This window comes from Watersipora subatra, chromosome 8 (genome assembly GCF_963576615.1).
Source record: "Watersipora subatra chromosome 8, tzWatSuba1.1, whole genome shotgun sequence".
NCBI classification, from domain to species: domain Eukaryota; kingdom Metazoa; phylum Bryozoa; class Gymnolaemata; order Cheilostomatida; family Watersiporidae; genus Watersipora; species Watersipora subatra.
The window spans coordinates 25,621,079-25,638,475 of NC_088715.1; the positions used below are offsets into that span (position 1 = coordinate 25,621,079).

General features: G+C 38.6%; 6 non-coding genes across 6 annotated transcripts; all 6 read right to left on the minus strand.

Annotated features, from left to right (window-relative positions):
- Positions 1–5,957: 5,957 nt before the first annotated feature.
- Positions 5,958–6,031, minus strand: Trnan-auu (transfer RNA asparagine (anticodon AUU)). The gene has a single exon. It is a non-coding gene; the product is annotated as a tRNA-Asn (tRNA).
- A 584-nt stretch (positions 6,032–6,615) lies between these two features.
- On the minus strand, positions 6,616–6,689 carry Trnan-guu (transfer RNA asparagine (anticodon GUU)). The gene has a single exon. It is a non-coding gene; the product is annotated as a tRNA-Asn (tRNA).
- Positions 6,690–7,278: 589 nt separating this feature from the next.
- Positions 7,279–7,352, minus strand: Trnan-guu (transfer RNA asparagine (anticodon GUU)). Its single transcript has one exon. It is a non-coding gene; the product is annotated as a tRNA-Asn (tRNA).
- Positions 7,353–15,530: 8,178 nt separating this feature from the next.
- On the minus strand, positions 15,531–15,604 carry Trnan-auu (transfer RNA asparagine (anticodon AUU)). Its single transcript has one exon. It is a non-coding gene; the product is annotated as a tRNA-Asn (tRNA).
- Positions 15,605–16,188: 584 nt separating this feature from the next.
- Trnan-guu (transfer RNA asparagine (anticodon GUU)) lies at positions 16,189–16,262 on the minus strand. The gene has a single exon. It is a non-coding gene; the product is annotated as a tRNA-Asn (tRNA).
- A 589-nt stretch (positions 16,263–16,851) lies between these two features.
- On the minus strand, positions 16,852–16,925 carry Trnan-guu (transfer RNA asparagine (anticodon GUU)). Its single transcript has one exon. It is a non-coding gene; the product is annotated as a tRNA-Asn (tRNA).
- Positions 16,926–17,397: the final 472 nt, after the last annotated feature.

Here is a 17,397-nt window from a genome sequence, read left to right on the forward strand (position 1 = left end):
TTATAAGGGCTCATCCCTGGGTGGGCTAGAACCACCAACCTTTCGGTTAACAGCCGAACGCGCTAACCGATTGCGCCACAGAGACAAGATATCAGACTATTTAACCTGTGAAACGAGCATGACAACAAATCATTTGCTGCTTTTTTAATACTGCTTCTATTAAAATTAAAAACAATTGTCAATGCCAGAAGTTCAACCACCAACTGTTCGGTTACCAAACGATCGTGCTACCGACATGTGCCAAAAAGACGACATGTCAGAATATATTTAATCGTTGAAACGAGCAATGCTAAAAATTATTTTCAAGACTTACAATAGTGCATGTACTAAAATTATAAGGGCTCGTCCCTGGGTGGGCTTGAACCATCAACCTTTCGGTTAACAGCCGAACGCGCTAACCGATTGCACCACAGAGACAAGATATCAGACTATTTAATCTGTGAAACGAGCATGACAACAAAGCATTTGCTAGTTGTTAATACTATTTCCATTAAAATTAAAAACAATCATCAATGCCAGAAGTTCAACCACCAACTGTTCGGTTACCAACCGAACGTGCTACCGCCATGCACCACAAAAATAACATGGCAGAATATATTTAATCTGTGAAATGAGCAACAATAAAATTTGTTTTCAAGAGTTTTCTTAGTGATTGTGCCAAAATTATAAGGGCTCATCCCTGGGTGGGCTTGAACCACCAACCTTTCGGTTAACAGCCGAACACGCTAACCGAATGCACCACAGAGACAAGATATCAAACTATTTAATCTGTGAAACGAGCATGACCACAAATCATTTGCTGGTTTTTAATACTGCTTCTATTAAAATTAAAAACAATCGTCAATAGCAGAAATTCAACTACCAGCTGTTCGGTTAGCAAACAATCGTGCTACCGACATGCGCCAAAAAGACGAGATGTCAGAATATATTTAATCGCTGAAACGAGCAACGCTAAAAATTATTTTCAAGACTTACAATAGTGCATGTACCAAAATTATAAGGACTCGTCCCTGGGTGGGCTTGAACCACCAACTTTTCGATTAACAGCCGAATGCATTAACCGATATAGTGACAGAGACATCATATCAGACGATTGAATCTGTGAAACGAGCATGACAACAAGACATTTGCTGGTTTTAAATACTATTTCTATTAAAATTAAAAACAATCATCGATTCCAGAATTTCAACCACCAACTGTTCGGTCACCAACCGAACGTGCTACCGCCATGCACCCCAAAGATAACATGGCAGAATACCTAATCTGTTAAACGAGCATGACAAAGTTTTAATTTCAAGAGTTATAATACTGAGTGTGCCAAAATTATTAGGGCTCGTCCCTGGGTGTGCTTGAACCACCAACTTTTCGATTAACAGCCGAATGCATTAACCGATTTAGTGACAGAGACATCATATCAGACGATTGAATCTGTGAAACGAGCATGACAACAAATCATTTGCTGGTTTTTAATACTATTTCCATTAAAATTAAAAACAATCGTCAATGCCAGAAGTTCAACCACCAACTGTTCGGTTACCAAACGATCGTGCTACCGACATGTGCCAAAAAGACGACATGTCAGAATATATTTAATCGTTGAAACGAGCAATGCTAAAAATTATTTTCAAGACTTACAATAGTGCATGTACTAAAATTATAAGGGCTCGTCCCTGGGTGGGCTTGAACCATCAACCTTTCGGTTAACAGCCGAACGCGCTAACCGATTGCACCACAGAGACAAGATATCAGACTATTTAATCTGTGAAACGAGCATGACAACAAAGCATTTGCTAGTTGTTAATACTATTTCCATTAAAATTAAAAACAATCATCAATGCCAGAAGTTCAACCACCAACTGTTCGGTTACCAACCGAACGTGCTACCGCCATGCACCACAAAAATAACATGGCAGAATATATTTAATCTGTGAAATGAGCAACAATAAAATTTGTTTTCAAGAGTTTTCTTAGTGATTGTGCCAAAATTATAAGGGCTCATCCCTGGGTGGGCTTGAACCACCAACCTTTCGGTTAACAGCCGAACACGCTAACCGAATGCACCACAGAGACAAGATATCAAACTATTTAATCTGTGAAACGAGCATGACCACAAATCATTTGCTGGTTTTTAATACTGCTTCTATTAAAATTAAAAACAATCGTCAATAGCAGAAATTCAACTACCAGCTGTTCGGTTAGCAAACAATCGTGCTACCGACATGCGCCAAAAAGACGAGATGTCAGAATATATTTAATCGCTGAAACGAGCAACGCTAAAAATTATTTTCAAGACTTACAATAGTGCATGTACCAAAATTATAAGGACTCGTCCCTGGGTGGGCTTGAACCACCAACTTTTCGATTAACAGCCGAATGCATTAACCGATATAGTGACAGAGACATCATATCAGACGATTGAATCTGTGAAACGAGCATGACAACAAGACATTTGCTGGTTTTAAATACTATTTCTATTAAAATTAAAAACAATCATCGATTCCAGAATTTCAACCACCAACTGTTCGGTCACCAACCGAACGTGCTACCGCCATGCACCCCAAAGATAACATGGCAGAATACCTAATCTGTTAAACGAGCATGACAAAGTTTTAATTTCAAGAGTTATAATACTGAGTGTGCCAAAATTATTAGGGCTCGTCCCTGGGTGTGCTTGAACCACCAACTTTTCGATTAACAGCCGAATGCATTAACCGATTTAGTGACAGAGACATCATATCAGACGATTGAATCTGTGAAACGAGCATGACAACAAATCATTTGCTGGTTTTTAATACTATTTCCATTAAAATTAAAAACAATCGTCAATGCCAGAAGTTCAACCACCAACTGTTCGGTTACCAAACGATCGTGCTACCGACATGTGCCAAAAAGACTGTCAGAATATATTTAATCGTTGAAACGAGCAATGCTAAAAATTATTTTCAAGACTTACAATAGTGCATGTACGAAAATTATAAGGACTCGTCCCTGGGTGGGCTTGAACCACCAATCTTTCGGTTAACAGCCGAACACGCTAACCGATTGCGCCACAGAGACAAGATATCAGACTATTTAATCTGTGAAACAAGCGTCACAACAAATCATTTGCTGGTTTTTAATACTATTTCTATTAAAATTAAAAACAATCGTCAATGGCAGAAATTCAACTACCAACTGTTCGGTTAGCAAACGATCGTGCTACCGACAAGCGCCAAAAAAACGAGATGTCAGAATATATTTAATCTGTGAAATGAGCAATACTAGAATTTATTTTCAAGAGTTATCATAGTGACTGTGCCAAAATTATAAGTGCTCGTCCCTGGGTGGGCTTGAACCACCAACCTTTCGGTTAACAGCCGAACGCACTAACCGATTGCACCACAGAGACAAGATATCAGACTATTTAATCTGTGAAACAAGCATGACAACAAATCATTTGCTGGTTTTTAATACTATTTCTATTAAAATTAAAAACAATCGTCAATGGCAGAAATTCAACTACCAACTGTTCGGTTAGCAAACGATCGTGCTACCGACAAGCGCCAAAAAAACGAGATGTCAGAATATATTTAATCGTTGAAACGAGCAATGCTAAAAATTATTTTCAAGACTTACAATAGTGCATGTACCAAACTTATAAGGGCTCATCCCTGGGTGGGCTAGAACCACCAACCTTTCGGTTAACAGCCGAACGCGCTAACCGATTGCGCCACAGAGACAAGATATCAGACTATTTAACCTGTGAAACGAGCATGACAACAAATCATTTGCTGCTTTTTTAATACTGCTTCTATTAAAATTAAAAACAATTGTCAATGCCAGAAGTTCAACCACCAACTGTTCGGTTACCAAACGATCGTGCTACCGACATGTGCCAAAAAGACGACATGTCAGAATATATTTAATCGTTGAAACGAGCAATGCTAAAAATTATTTTCAAGACTTACAATAGTGCATGTACTAAAATTATAAGGGCTCGTCCCTGGGTGGGCTTGAACCATCAACCTTTCGGTTAACAGCCGAACGCGCTAACCGATTGCACCACAGAGACAAGATATCAGACTATTTAATCTGTGAAACGAGCATGACAACAAAGCATTTGCTAGTTGTTAATACTATTTCCATTAAAATTAAAAACAATCATCAATGCCAGAAGTTCAACCACCAACTGTTCGGTTACCAACCGAACGTGCTACCGCCATGCACCACAAAAATAACATGGCAGAATATATTTAATCTGTGAAATGAGCAACAATAAAATTTGTTTTCAAGAGTTTTCTTAGTGATTGTGCCAAAATTATAAGGGCTCATCCCTGGGTGGGCTTGAACCACCAACCTTTCGGTTAACAGCCGAACACGCTAACCGAATGCACCACAGAGACAAGATATCAAACTATTTAATCTGTGAAACGAGCATGACCACAAATCATTTGCTGGTTTTTAATACTGCTTCTATTAAAATTAAAAACAATCGTCAATAGCAGAAATTCAACTACCAGCTGTTCGGTTAGCAAACAATCGTGCTACCGACATGCGCCAAAAAGACGAGATGTCAGAATATATTTAATCGCTGAAACGAGCAACGCTAAAAATTATTTTCAAGACTTACAATAGTGCATGTACCAAAATTATAAGGACTCGTCCCTGGGTGGGCTTGAACCACCAACCTTTCGATTAACAGCCGAACGCACTAACCGATTGCACCACAGAGACAAGATATCAGACTATTTAATCTGTGAAACGAGCATGACAACAAGACATTTGCTGGTTTTAAATACTATTTCTATTAAAATTAAAAACAATCATCGATTCCAGAGTTTCAACCACCAACTGTTCGGTCACCAACCGAACGTGCTACCGCCATGCACCCCAAAGATAACATGGCAGAATACCTAATCTGTTAAACGAGCATGACAAAGTTTTAATTTCAAGAGTTATAATACTGAGTGTGCCAAAATTATTAGGGCTCGTCACTGGGTGTGCTTGAACCACCAACTTTTTGATTAACAGCCGAATGCATTAACCGATTTAGTGACAGAGACATCATATCAGACGATTGAATCTGTGAAACGAGCATGACAACAAATCATGTGCTGGTTTTTAATACTGCTTCTATTAAAATTAAAAACAATCGTTAATGGCGGAAATTCAACTACCAACTGTTCGGTTAGCAAACGATCGTGCTACCGACATGCGCCAAAAAGACGAGATGTCAGAATATATTTATTCTGTGAAATGAGCAATACTAAAATTTATTTTCAAGAGTTATCATAGTGACTGTGCCAATATTATAAGGGCTCATCCCTGGGTGGACTTGAACCACCAACCTTGCGGTTAACAGCCGAACGCGCTCACCGATTGCACCACAGAGACAAGATATCAGATGATTTAATCTGTTAAACGAGCATGACAACAAATCATTTGCTGGTTTTTAATACTATTTCCATTAAAATTAAAAACAATCGTCAATGCCAGAAGTTCAACCACCAACTGTTCGGTTACCAAACGATCGTGCTACCGACATGTGCCAAAAAGACTGTCAGAATATATTTAATCGTTGAAACGAGCAATGCTAAAAATTATTTTCAAGACTTACAATAGTGCATGTACGAAAATTATAAGGACTCGTCCCTGGGTGGGCTTGAACCACCAATCTTTCGGTTAACAGCCGAACGCGCTAACCGATTGCACCACAGAGACAAGATATCAGACTATTTAATCTGTGAAACGAGCGTGACAACAAAGCATTTGCTGGTTTTTAATACTATTTCTATTAAAATTAAAAACAATCGTCAATGGCAGAAATTCAACTACCAACTGTTCGGTTAGCAAACGATCGTGCTACCGACAAGCGCCAAAAAAACGAGATGTCAGAATATATTTAATCTGTGAAATGAGCAATACTAAAATTTATTTTCAAGAGTTATCATAGTGACTGTGCCAAAATTATAAGGGCTCATCCCTGGGTGGGCTTGAACCACCAACCTTTCAGTTAATAGCCGAACGCACTAACCGATTGCACCACAGAGACAAGATATCAGACTATTTAATCTGTGAAACGAGCATGACAACAAATCATTTGCTGGTTTTTAATACTATTTCTATTAAAATTAAAAACAATCGTCAATGCCAGATGTTCAACTACCAACTGTTCGGTTACCAAACGATCGTGCTACCGACATGTGCCAAAAAGACTGTCAGAATATATTTAATCGTGTAAACGAGCAATGCTAAAAATTATTTTCAAGACTTACAATAGTGCATGTACAAAAATTATAAGGACTCGTCCCTGGGTGGGCTTGAACCACCAATCTTTCGGTTAACAGCCGAACGCGCTAACAGATTGCGCCACAGAGACAAGATATCAGACTATTTAATCTGTGAAACGAGCGTGACAACAAATCATTTGCTGGTTTTTAATACTATTTCTATTAAAATTAAAAACAATCGTCAATGGCAGAAATTCAACTACCAACTGTTCGGTTAGCAAACGATCGTGCTACCGACAAGCGCCAAAAAAACGAGATGTCAGAATATATTTAATCTGTGAAATGAGCAATACTAGAAATTATTTTCAAGAGTTATCATAGTGACTGTGCCAAAATTATAAGTGCTCGTCCCTGGGTGGGCTTGAACCACCAACCTTTCGGTTAACAGCCGAACGCGCTAACCGATTGCGCCACAGAGACAAGATATCAGACTATTTAGTCTGTGAAACGAGCATGACAACAAATCATTTGCTGCTTTTTTAATACTGCTTCTATTAAAATTAAAAACAATTGTCAATGCCAGAAGTTCAACCACCAACTGTTCGGTTACCAAACGATCGTGCTACCGACATGTGCCAAAAAGACGACATGTCAGAATATATTTAATCGTTGAAACGAGCAATGCTAAAAATTATTTTCAAGACTTACAATAGTGCATGTACTAAAATTATAAGGGCTCGTCCCTGGGTGGGCTTGAACCATCAACCTTTCGGATAACAGCCGAACGCGCTAACCGATTGCACCACAGAGACAAGATATCAGACTATTTAATCTGTGAAACGAGCATGACAACAAAATATTTGCTGGTTTTTAATACTATTTCTATTAAAATTAAAAACAATCGTCAATGCCAGAAGTTCAACCACCAACTGTTCAGTTACCAACCGAACGTGCTACCGCCATGCACCACAAAAATAACATGGCAGAATATACTTAATCTGTGAAATGAGCAACAATAAAAATTGTTTTCAAAAGTTTCCTTAGTGATTGTGCTAAAATTATAAGGGCTCATCCCTGGGTGGGCTTGAACCACCAACCTTTCGGTTAACAGCCGAACGCGCTAACCGATTGCGCCACAGAGACAAGATATCAGACTATTTAATCTGTGAAACGAGCATGACAACAAATCATTTGCTGGTTTTTAATACTATTTCTTTTAAAATTAAAAACAATCATCAATGGCGGAAATTCAACTACCAACTGTTCGGTTAGCAAACGATCGTGCTACCGACATGCGCCAAAAAGACGAGATGTCAGAATATATTTATTCTGTGAAATGAGCAATACTAAAATTTATTTTCAAGAGTTATCATAGTGACTGTGCCAAAATTATAAGGGCTCATCCCTGGGTGGGCTTGAACCACCAACCTTTCAGTTAACAGCCGAACGCACTAACCGATTGCGCCACAGAGACAAGATATCAGACTTTTTAATCTGTGAAACGAGCATGACAACAAATCATTTGCTGGTATTTAATACTATTTCCATTAAAGTTAAAAACAATCGTCAATGCCAGAAGTTCAACCACCAACTGTTCGGTTACCAAACGATCGTGCTACCGACATGTGCCAAAAAGACTGTCAGAATATATTTAATCGTTGAAACGAGCAATGCTAAAAATTACTTTCAAGACTTACAATAGTGCATGTACGAAAATTATAAGGACTCATCCCTGGGTGGGCTTGAACCACCAATCTTTCGGTTAACAGCCGAACGCGCTAACCGATTGCACCACAGAGACAAGATATCAGACTATTTAATCTGTGAAACGAGCATGACAACAAAGCATTTGCTAGTTTATAATACTATTTCCATTAAAATTAAAAACAATCGTCAATGCCAGAAGTTTAACCACCAACTGTTCGGTTACCAAACGATCGTGCTACCGACATGTGCCAAAAAGACGAAATGTCAGAATATATTTAATCGCTGAAACGAGCAACGCCAAAAATTATTTTCAAGACTTACAATAGTGCATGTACCAAAATTATAAGGGCTCGTCCCTGGGTGGGCTTGAACCACCAATCTTTCGGTTAACAGCCGAACACGCTAACCGATTGCGCCACAGAGACAAGATATCAGACTATTTAATCTGTGAAACGAGCGTGAGAACAAATCATTTGCTGGTTTTTAATACTATTTCTATTAAAATTAAAAACAATCGTCAATGGCAGAAATTCAACTACCAACTGTTCGGTTAGCAAACGATCGTGCTACCGACAAGCGCCAAAAAAACGAGATGTCAGAATATATTTAATCTGTGAAATGAGCAACACTAAAATTTATTTTCAAGAGTTATCATAGTGACTGTGCCAAAATTATAAGTTCTCGTCCCTGGGTGGGCTTGAACCACCAACCTTTCGGTTAACAGCCGAACGCGCAAACCGATTGCACCACAGAGACAAGATATCAGACTATTTAATCTGTGAAACGAGCATGACAACAAAGCATTTGCTAGTTTTTAATACTATTTCCATTTAAATTAAAAACAATCGTCAATGCCAGAAGTTCAACCACCAACTGTTCGGTTACCAAACGATCGTGCTACCGACATGTGCCAAAAAGATGAAATGTCAGAATATATTTAATCGCTGAAACGAGCAACGCTAAAAATTACTTTCAAGACTTACAATAGTGCATGTACCAAAATTATAAGGACTCATCCCTGGGTGGACTTGAACCACCAACCTTTCGATTAACAGCCGAACGCACTAACCGATTGCACCACAGAGACAAGATATCAGACTATTTAATCTGTGAAACGAGCATGACAACAAGACATTTGCTGGTTTTTAATACTATTTCTATTAAAATTAAAAACAATCGTCAATGCCAGAAGTTCAACCACCAACTGTTCGGTCACCAACCGAACGTGCTACCGCCATGCACCCCAAAGATAACATGGCAGAATACCTAATCTGTTAAACGAGCATGAAAAAGTTTTATTTTCAAGAGTTATAATACTGAGTGTGCCAAAATTATTAGGGCTCGTCCTTGGGTGTGCTTGAACCGCCAACTTTTCGATTAACAGCCGAATGCATTAACCGATTTAGTGACAGAGACATCATATCAGACGATTGAATCTGTGAAACGAGCATGACAACAAATCATGTGCTGGTTGTTAATACTGCTTCTATTAAAATTAAAAACAATCGTTAATGGCGGAAATTGAACTACCAACTGTTCGGTTAGCAAACGATCGTGCTACCGACATGCGCCAAAAAAACGGGATGTCAGAATATATTTATTCTGTGAAATGAGCAATACTAAAATTTATTTTCAAGAGTTATCATAGTGACTGTGCCAAAATTATAAGGGCTCATCCCTGGGTGGGCTTGAACCACCAACCTTTCGGTTAACAGCCGAAGGCGCTAACCGATTGCACCACAGAGACAAGATATCAGACTATTTAATCTGTGAAACGAGCATGACAACAAATCATTCGCTGGTTTTTAATACTATTTCCATTAAAATTAAAAACAAACGTCAATGCCAGAAGTTCAACCACCAACTGTTCGGTTACCAAACGATCGTGCTACCGACATGTGCCAAAAAGACTGTCAGAATATATTTAATCGTTGAAACGAGCAATGCTAAAAATTATTTTCAAGACTTACAATAGTGCATGTACGAAAATTATAAGGACTCGTCCCTGGGTGGGCTTGAACCACCAATCTTTCGGTTAACAGCCGAACGCGCTAACCGATTGCGCGACAGAGACAAGATATCAGACTATTTAATCTGTGAAACGAGCATGACAACAAAGCATTTCCTAGTTTTTAATACTATTTCCATTAAAATTAAAAACAATTGTCAATGGCAGAAATTCAACTACCAACTGTTCGGTTAGCAAACGATCGTGCTACCGACAAGCGCCAAAAAAACGAGATGTCAGAATATATTTAATCGTTGAAACGAGCAATGCTAAAAATTATTTTCAAGACTTACAATAGTGCATGTACCAAAATTATAAGGGCTCGTCCCTGGGTGGGCTTGAACCATCAACCTTTCGGTTAACAGCCGAACGCGCTAACCGATTGCACCACAGAGACAAGATATCAGACTATTTAATCTGTGAAACGAGCATGACAACAAAGCATTTCCTAGTTTTTAATACTATTTCCATTAAAATTAAAAACAATTGTCAATGGCAGAAATTCAACTACCAACTGTTCGGTTAGCAAACGATCGTGCTACCGACATGCGCCAAAAAAACGAGATGTCAGAATATATTTAATCGTTGAAACGAGCAATGCTAAAAATTATTTTCAAGACTTACAATAGTGCATGTACTAAAATTATAAGGGCTCGTCCCTGGGTGGGCTTGAACCACCAATCTTTCGGTTAACAGCCGAACACGCTAACCGATTGCGCCACAGAGACAAGATATCAGACTATTTAATCTGTGAAACGAGCGTGAGAACAAATCATTTGCTGGTTTTTAATACTATTTCTATTAAAATTAAAAACAATCATCAATGCCAGAAGTTCAACCACCAACTGTTCGGTTACCAACCGAACGTGCTACCGCCATGCACCACAAAGATAACATGGCAGAATATATTTAATCTGTGAAATGGGCAACACTAAAATTTGTTTTCAGGAGTTTTCTTAGTGATTGTGCCAAAATTATAAGGGCTCATCCCTGGGTGGGCTTGAACCACCAACCTTTCGGTTAACAGCCGAACACGCTAACCGAATGCACCACAGAGACAAGATATCAGACTATTTAATCTGTGAAACGAGCATGACAACAAATCATTTGCTGGTTTTTAATACTGCTTCTATTAAAATTAAAAACAATCGTCAATAGCAGAAATTCAACTACCAGTTGTTCGGTTAGCAAACGATCGTGCTACCGACATGCGCCAAAAAGACGAGATGTCAGAATATATTTAATCGCTGAAACGAGCAACGCTAAAATTTCTTTTCAAGACTTACAATAGTGCATGTACCAAAATTATAAGGACTCATCCCTGGGTGGGCTTGAACCACCAACCTTTCGATTAACAGCCGAACGCACTAACCGATTGCACCACAGAGACAAGATATCAGACTATTTAATCTGTGAAACGAGCATGACAACAAGACATTTGCTGGTTTTTAATACTATTTCTATTAAAACTAAAAACAATCGTCAATGCCAGAAGTTCAACCACCAACTGTTCGGTTACCAAACGCTCGTGCTACCGACATGTGCCAAAAAGACGACATGTCAGAATATATTTAATCGTTGAAACGAGCAATGCTAAAAATTATTTTCAAGACTTACAATAGTGCATGTACCAAAATTATAAGGACTCATCCCTGGGTGGGCTTGAACCACCAACCTTTCGATTAACAGCCGAACGCACTAACCGATTGAACCACAGAGACATCATATCAGACGATTGAATCTGTGAAACGAGCATGACAACAAGACATTTGCTGGTTTTTAATACTATTTCCATTAAAATTAAAAACAATCGTCAATGCCAGAAGTTCAACCACCAACTGTTCGGTCATCAACCGAACGTGCTACCGCCATGCACCCCAAAGAGAACATGGCAGAATACCTAATCTGTTAAACGAGCATGACAAAGTTTTAATTTCAAGAGTTATAATACTGACTGTGCCAAAATTATTAGGGCTCGTCACTGGGTGTGCTTGAACCACCAACTTTTCGATTAACAGCCGAATGCATTAACCGATATAGTGACAGAGACATCATATCAGACGATTGAATCTGTGAAACGAGCATGACAACAAGACATTTGCTGGTTTTAAATACTATTTCTATTAAAATTAAAAACAATCATCGATTCCAGAATTTCAACCACCAACTGTTCGGTCACCAACCGAACGTGCTACCGCCATGCACCCCAAAGATAACATGGCAGAATACCTAATCTGTTAAACGAGCATGACAAAGTTTTAATTTCAAGAGTTATAATACTGAGTGTGCCAAAATTATTAGGGCTCGTCCCTGGGTGTGCTTGAACCACCAACTTTTCGATTAACAGCCGAATGCATTAACCGATTTAGTGACAGAGACATCATATCAGACGATTGAATCTGTGAAACGAGCATGACAACAAATCATTTGCTGGTTTTTAATACTATTTCCATTAAAATTAAAAACAATCGTCAATGCCAGAAGTTCAACCACCAACTGTTCGGTTACCAAACGATCGTGCTACCGACATGTGCCAAAAAGACTGTCAGAATATATTTAATCGTTGAAACGAGCAATGCTAAAAATTATTTTCAAGACTTACAATAGTGCATGTACGAAAATTATAAGGACTCGTCCCTGGGTGGGCTTGAACCACCAATCTTTCGGTTAACAGCCGAACACGCTAACCGATTGCGCCACAGAGACAAGATATCAGACTATTTAATCTGTGAAACAAGCGTCACAACAAATCATTTGCTGGTTTTTAATACTATTTCTATTAAAATTAAAAACAATCGTCAATGGCAGAAATTCAACTACCAACTGTTCGGTTAGCAAACGATCGTGCTACCGACAAGCGCCAAAAAAACGAGATGTCAGAATATATTTAATCTGTGAAATGAGCAATACTAGAATTTATTTTCAAGAGTTATCATAGTGACTGTGCCAAAATTATAAGTGCTCGTCCCTGGGTGGGCTTGAACCACCAACCTTTCGGTTAACAGCCGAACGCACTAACCGATTGCACCACAGAGACAAGATATCAGACTATTTAATCTGTGAAACAAGCATGACAACAAATCATTTGCTGGTTTTTAATACTATTTCTATTAAAATTAAAAACAATCGTCAATGGCAGAAATTCAACTACCAACTGTTCGGTTAGCAAACGATCGTGCTACCGACAAGCGCCAAAAAAACGAGATGTCAGAATATATTTAATCGTTGAAACGAGCAATGCTAAAAATTATTTTCAAGACTTACAATAGTGCATGTACCAAACTTATAAGGGCTCATCCCTGGGTGGGCTAGAACCACCAACCTTTCGGTTAACAGCCGAACGCGCTAACCGATTGCGCCACAGAGACAAGATATCAGACTATTTAACCTGTGAAACGAGCATGACAACAAATCATTTGCTGCTTTTTTAATACTGCTTCTATTAAAATTAAAAACAATTGTCAATGCCAGAAGTTCAACCACCAACTGTTCGGTTACCAAACGATCGTGCTACCGACATGTGCCAAAAAGACGACATGTCAGAATATATTTAATCGTTGAAACGAGCAATGCTAAAAATTATTTTCAAGACTTACAATAGTGCATGTACTAAAATTATAAGGGCTCGTCCCTGGGTGGGCTTGAACCATCAACCTTTCGGTTAACAGCCGAACGCGCTAACCGATTGCACCACAGAGACAAGATATCAGACTATTTAATCTGTGAAACGAGCATGACAACAAAGCATTTGCTAGTTGTTAATACTATTTCCATTAAAATTAAAAACAATCATCAATGCCAGAAGTTCAACCACCAACTGTTCGGTTACCAACCGAACGTGCTACCGCCATGCACCACAAAAATAACATGGCAGAATATATTTAATCTGTGAAATGAGCAACAATAAAATTTGTTTTCAAGAGTTTTCTTAGTGATTGTGCCAAAATTATAAGGGCTCATCCCTGGGTGGGCTTGAACCACCAACCTTTCGGTTAACAGCCGAACACGCTAACCGAATGCACCACAGAGACAAGATATCAAACTATTTAATCTGTGAAACGAGCATGACCACAAATCATTTGCTGGTTTTTAATACTGCTTCTATTAAAATTAAAAACAATCGTCAATAGCAGAAATTCAACTACCAGCTGTTCGGTTAGCAAACAATCGTGCTACCGACATGCGCCAAAAAGACGAGATGTCAGAATATATTTAATCGCTGAAACGAGCAACGCTAAAAATTATTTTCAAGACTTACAATAGTGCATGTACCAAAATTATAAGGACTCGTCCCTGGGTGGGCTTGAACCACCAACCTTTCGATTAACAGCCGAACGCACTAACCGATTGCACCACAGAGACAAGATATCAGACTATTTAATCTGTGAAACGAGCATGACAACAAGACATTTGCTGGTTTTAAATACTATTTCTATTAAAATTAAAAACAATCATCGATTCCAGAGTTTCAACCACCAACTGTTCGGTCACCAACCGAACGTGCTACCGCCATGCACCCCAAAGATAACATGGCAGAATACCTAATCTGTTAAACGAGCATGACAAAGTTTTAATTTCAAGAGTTATAATACTGAGTGTGCCAAAATTATTAGGGCTCGTCACTGGGTGTGCTTGAACCACCAACTTTTTGATTAACAGCCGAATGCATTAACCGATTTAGTGACAGAGACATCATATCAGACGATTGAATCTGTGAAACGAGCGTGACAACAAATCATGTGCTGGTTTTTAATACTGCTTCTATTAAAATTAAAAACAATCGTTAATGGCGGAAATTCAACTACCAACTGTTCGGTTAGCAAACGATCGTGCTACCGACATGCGCCAAAAAGACGAGATGTCAGAATATATTTATTCTGTGAAATGAGCAATACTAAAATTTATTTTCAAGAGTTATCATAGTGACTGTGCCAATATTATAAGGGCTCATCCCTGGGTGGACTTGAACCACCAACCTTGCGGTTAACAGCCGAACGCGCTCACCGATTGCACCACAGAGACAAGATATCAGATGATTTAATCTGTTAAACGAGCATGACAACAAATCATTTGCTGGTTTTTAATACTATTTCCATTAAAATTAAAAACAATCGTCAATGCCAGAAGTTCAACCACCAACTGTTCGGTTACCAAACGATCGTGCTACCGACATGTGCCAAAAAGACTGTCAGAATATATTTAATCGTTGAAACGAGCAATGCTAAAAATTATTTTCAAGACTTACAATAGTGCATGTACGAAAATTATAAGGACTCGTCCCTGGGTGGGCTTGAACCACCAATCTTTCGGTTAACAGCCGAACGCGCTAACCGATTGCACCACAGAGACAAGATATCAGACTATTTAATCTGTGAAACGAGCGTGACAACAAAGCATTTGCTGGTTTTTAATACTATTTCTATTAAAATTAAAAACAATCGTCAATGGCAGAAATTCAACTACCAACTGTTCGGTTAGCAAACGATCGTGCTACCGACAAGCGCCAAAAAAACGAGATGTCAGAATATATTTAATCTGTGAAATGAGCAATACTAAAATTTATTTTCAAGAGTTATCATAGTGACTGTGCCAAAATTATAAGGGCTCATCCCTGGGTGGGCTTGAACCACCAACCTTTCAGTTAATAGCCGAACGCACTAACCGATTGCACCACAGAGACAAGATATCAGACTATTTAATCTGTGAAACGAGCATGACAACAAATCATTTGCTGGTTTTTAATACTATTTCTATTAAAATTAAAAACAATCGTCAATGCCAGATGTTCAACTACCAACTGTTCGGTTACCAAACGATCGTGCTACCGACATGTGCCAAAAAGACTGTCAGAATATATTTAATCGTGTAAACGAGCAATGCTAAAAATTATTTTCAAGACTTACAATAGTGCATGTACAAAAATTATAAGGACTCGTCCCTGGGTGGGCTTGAACCACCAATCTTTCGGTTAACAGCCGAACGCGCTAACAGATTGCGCCACAGAGACAAGATATCAGACTATTTAATCTGTGAAACGAGCGTGACAACAAATCATTTGCTGGTTTTTAATACTATTTCTATTAAAATTAAAAACAATCGTCAATGGCAGAAATTCAACTACCAACTGTTCGGTTAGCAAACGATCGTGCTACCGACAAGCGCCAAAAAAACGAGATGTCAGAATATATTTAATCTGTGAAATGAGCAATACTAGAAATTATTTTCAAGAGTTATCATAGTGACTGTGCCAAAATTATAAGTGCTCGTCCCTGGGTGGGCTTGAACCACCAACCTTTCGGTTAACAGCCGAACGCGCTAACCGATTGCGCCACAGAGACAAGATATCAGACTATTTAGTCTGTGAAACGAGCATGACAACAAATCATTTGCTGCTTTTTTAATACTGCTTCTATTAAAATTAAAAACAATTGTCAATGCCAGAAGTTCAACCACCAACTGTTCGGTTACCAAACGATCGTGCTACCGACATGTGCCAAAAAGACGACATGTCAGAATATATTTAATCGTTGAAACGAGCAATGCTAAAAATTATTTTCAAGACTTACAATAGTGCATGTACTAAAATTATAAGGGCTCGTCCCTGGGTGGGCTTGAACCATCAACCTTTCGGATAACAGCCGAACGCGCTAACCGATTGCACCACAGAGACAAGATATCAGACTATTTAATCTGTGAAACGAGCATGACAACAAAATATTTGCTGGTTTTTAATACTATTTCTATTAAAATTAAAAACAATCGTCAATGCCAGAAGTTCAACCACCAACTGTTCAGTTACCAACCGAACGTGCTACCGCCATGCACCACAAAAATAACATGGCAGAATATACTTAATCTGTGAAATGAGCAACAATAAAAATTGTTTTCAAAAGTTTCCTTAGTGATTGTGCTAAAATTATAAGGGCTCATCCCTGGGTGGGCTTGAACCACCAACCTTTCGGTTAACAGCCGAACGCGCTAACCGATTGCGCCACAGAGACAAGATATCAGACTATTTAATCTGTGAAACGAGCATGACAACAAATCATTTGCTGGTTTTTAATACTATTTCTTTTAAAATTAAAAACAATCATCAATGCCGGAAATTCAACTACCAACTGTTCGGTTAGCAAACGATCGTGCTACCGACATGCGCCAAAAAGACGAGATGTCAGAATATATTTATTCTGTGAAATGAGCAATACTAAAATTTATTTTCAAGAGTTATCATAGTGACTGTGCCAAAATTATAAGGGCTCATCCCTGGGTGGGCTTGAACCACCAACCTTTCAGTTAACAGCCGAACGCACTAACCGATTGCGCCACAGAGACAAGATATCAGACTTTTTAATCTGTGAAACGAGCATGACAACAAATCATTTGCTGGTATTTAATACTATTTCCATTAAAATTAAAAACAATCGTCAATGCCAGAAGTTCAACCACCAACTGTTCGGTTACCAAACGATCGTG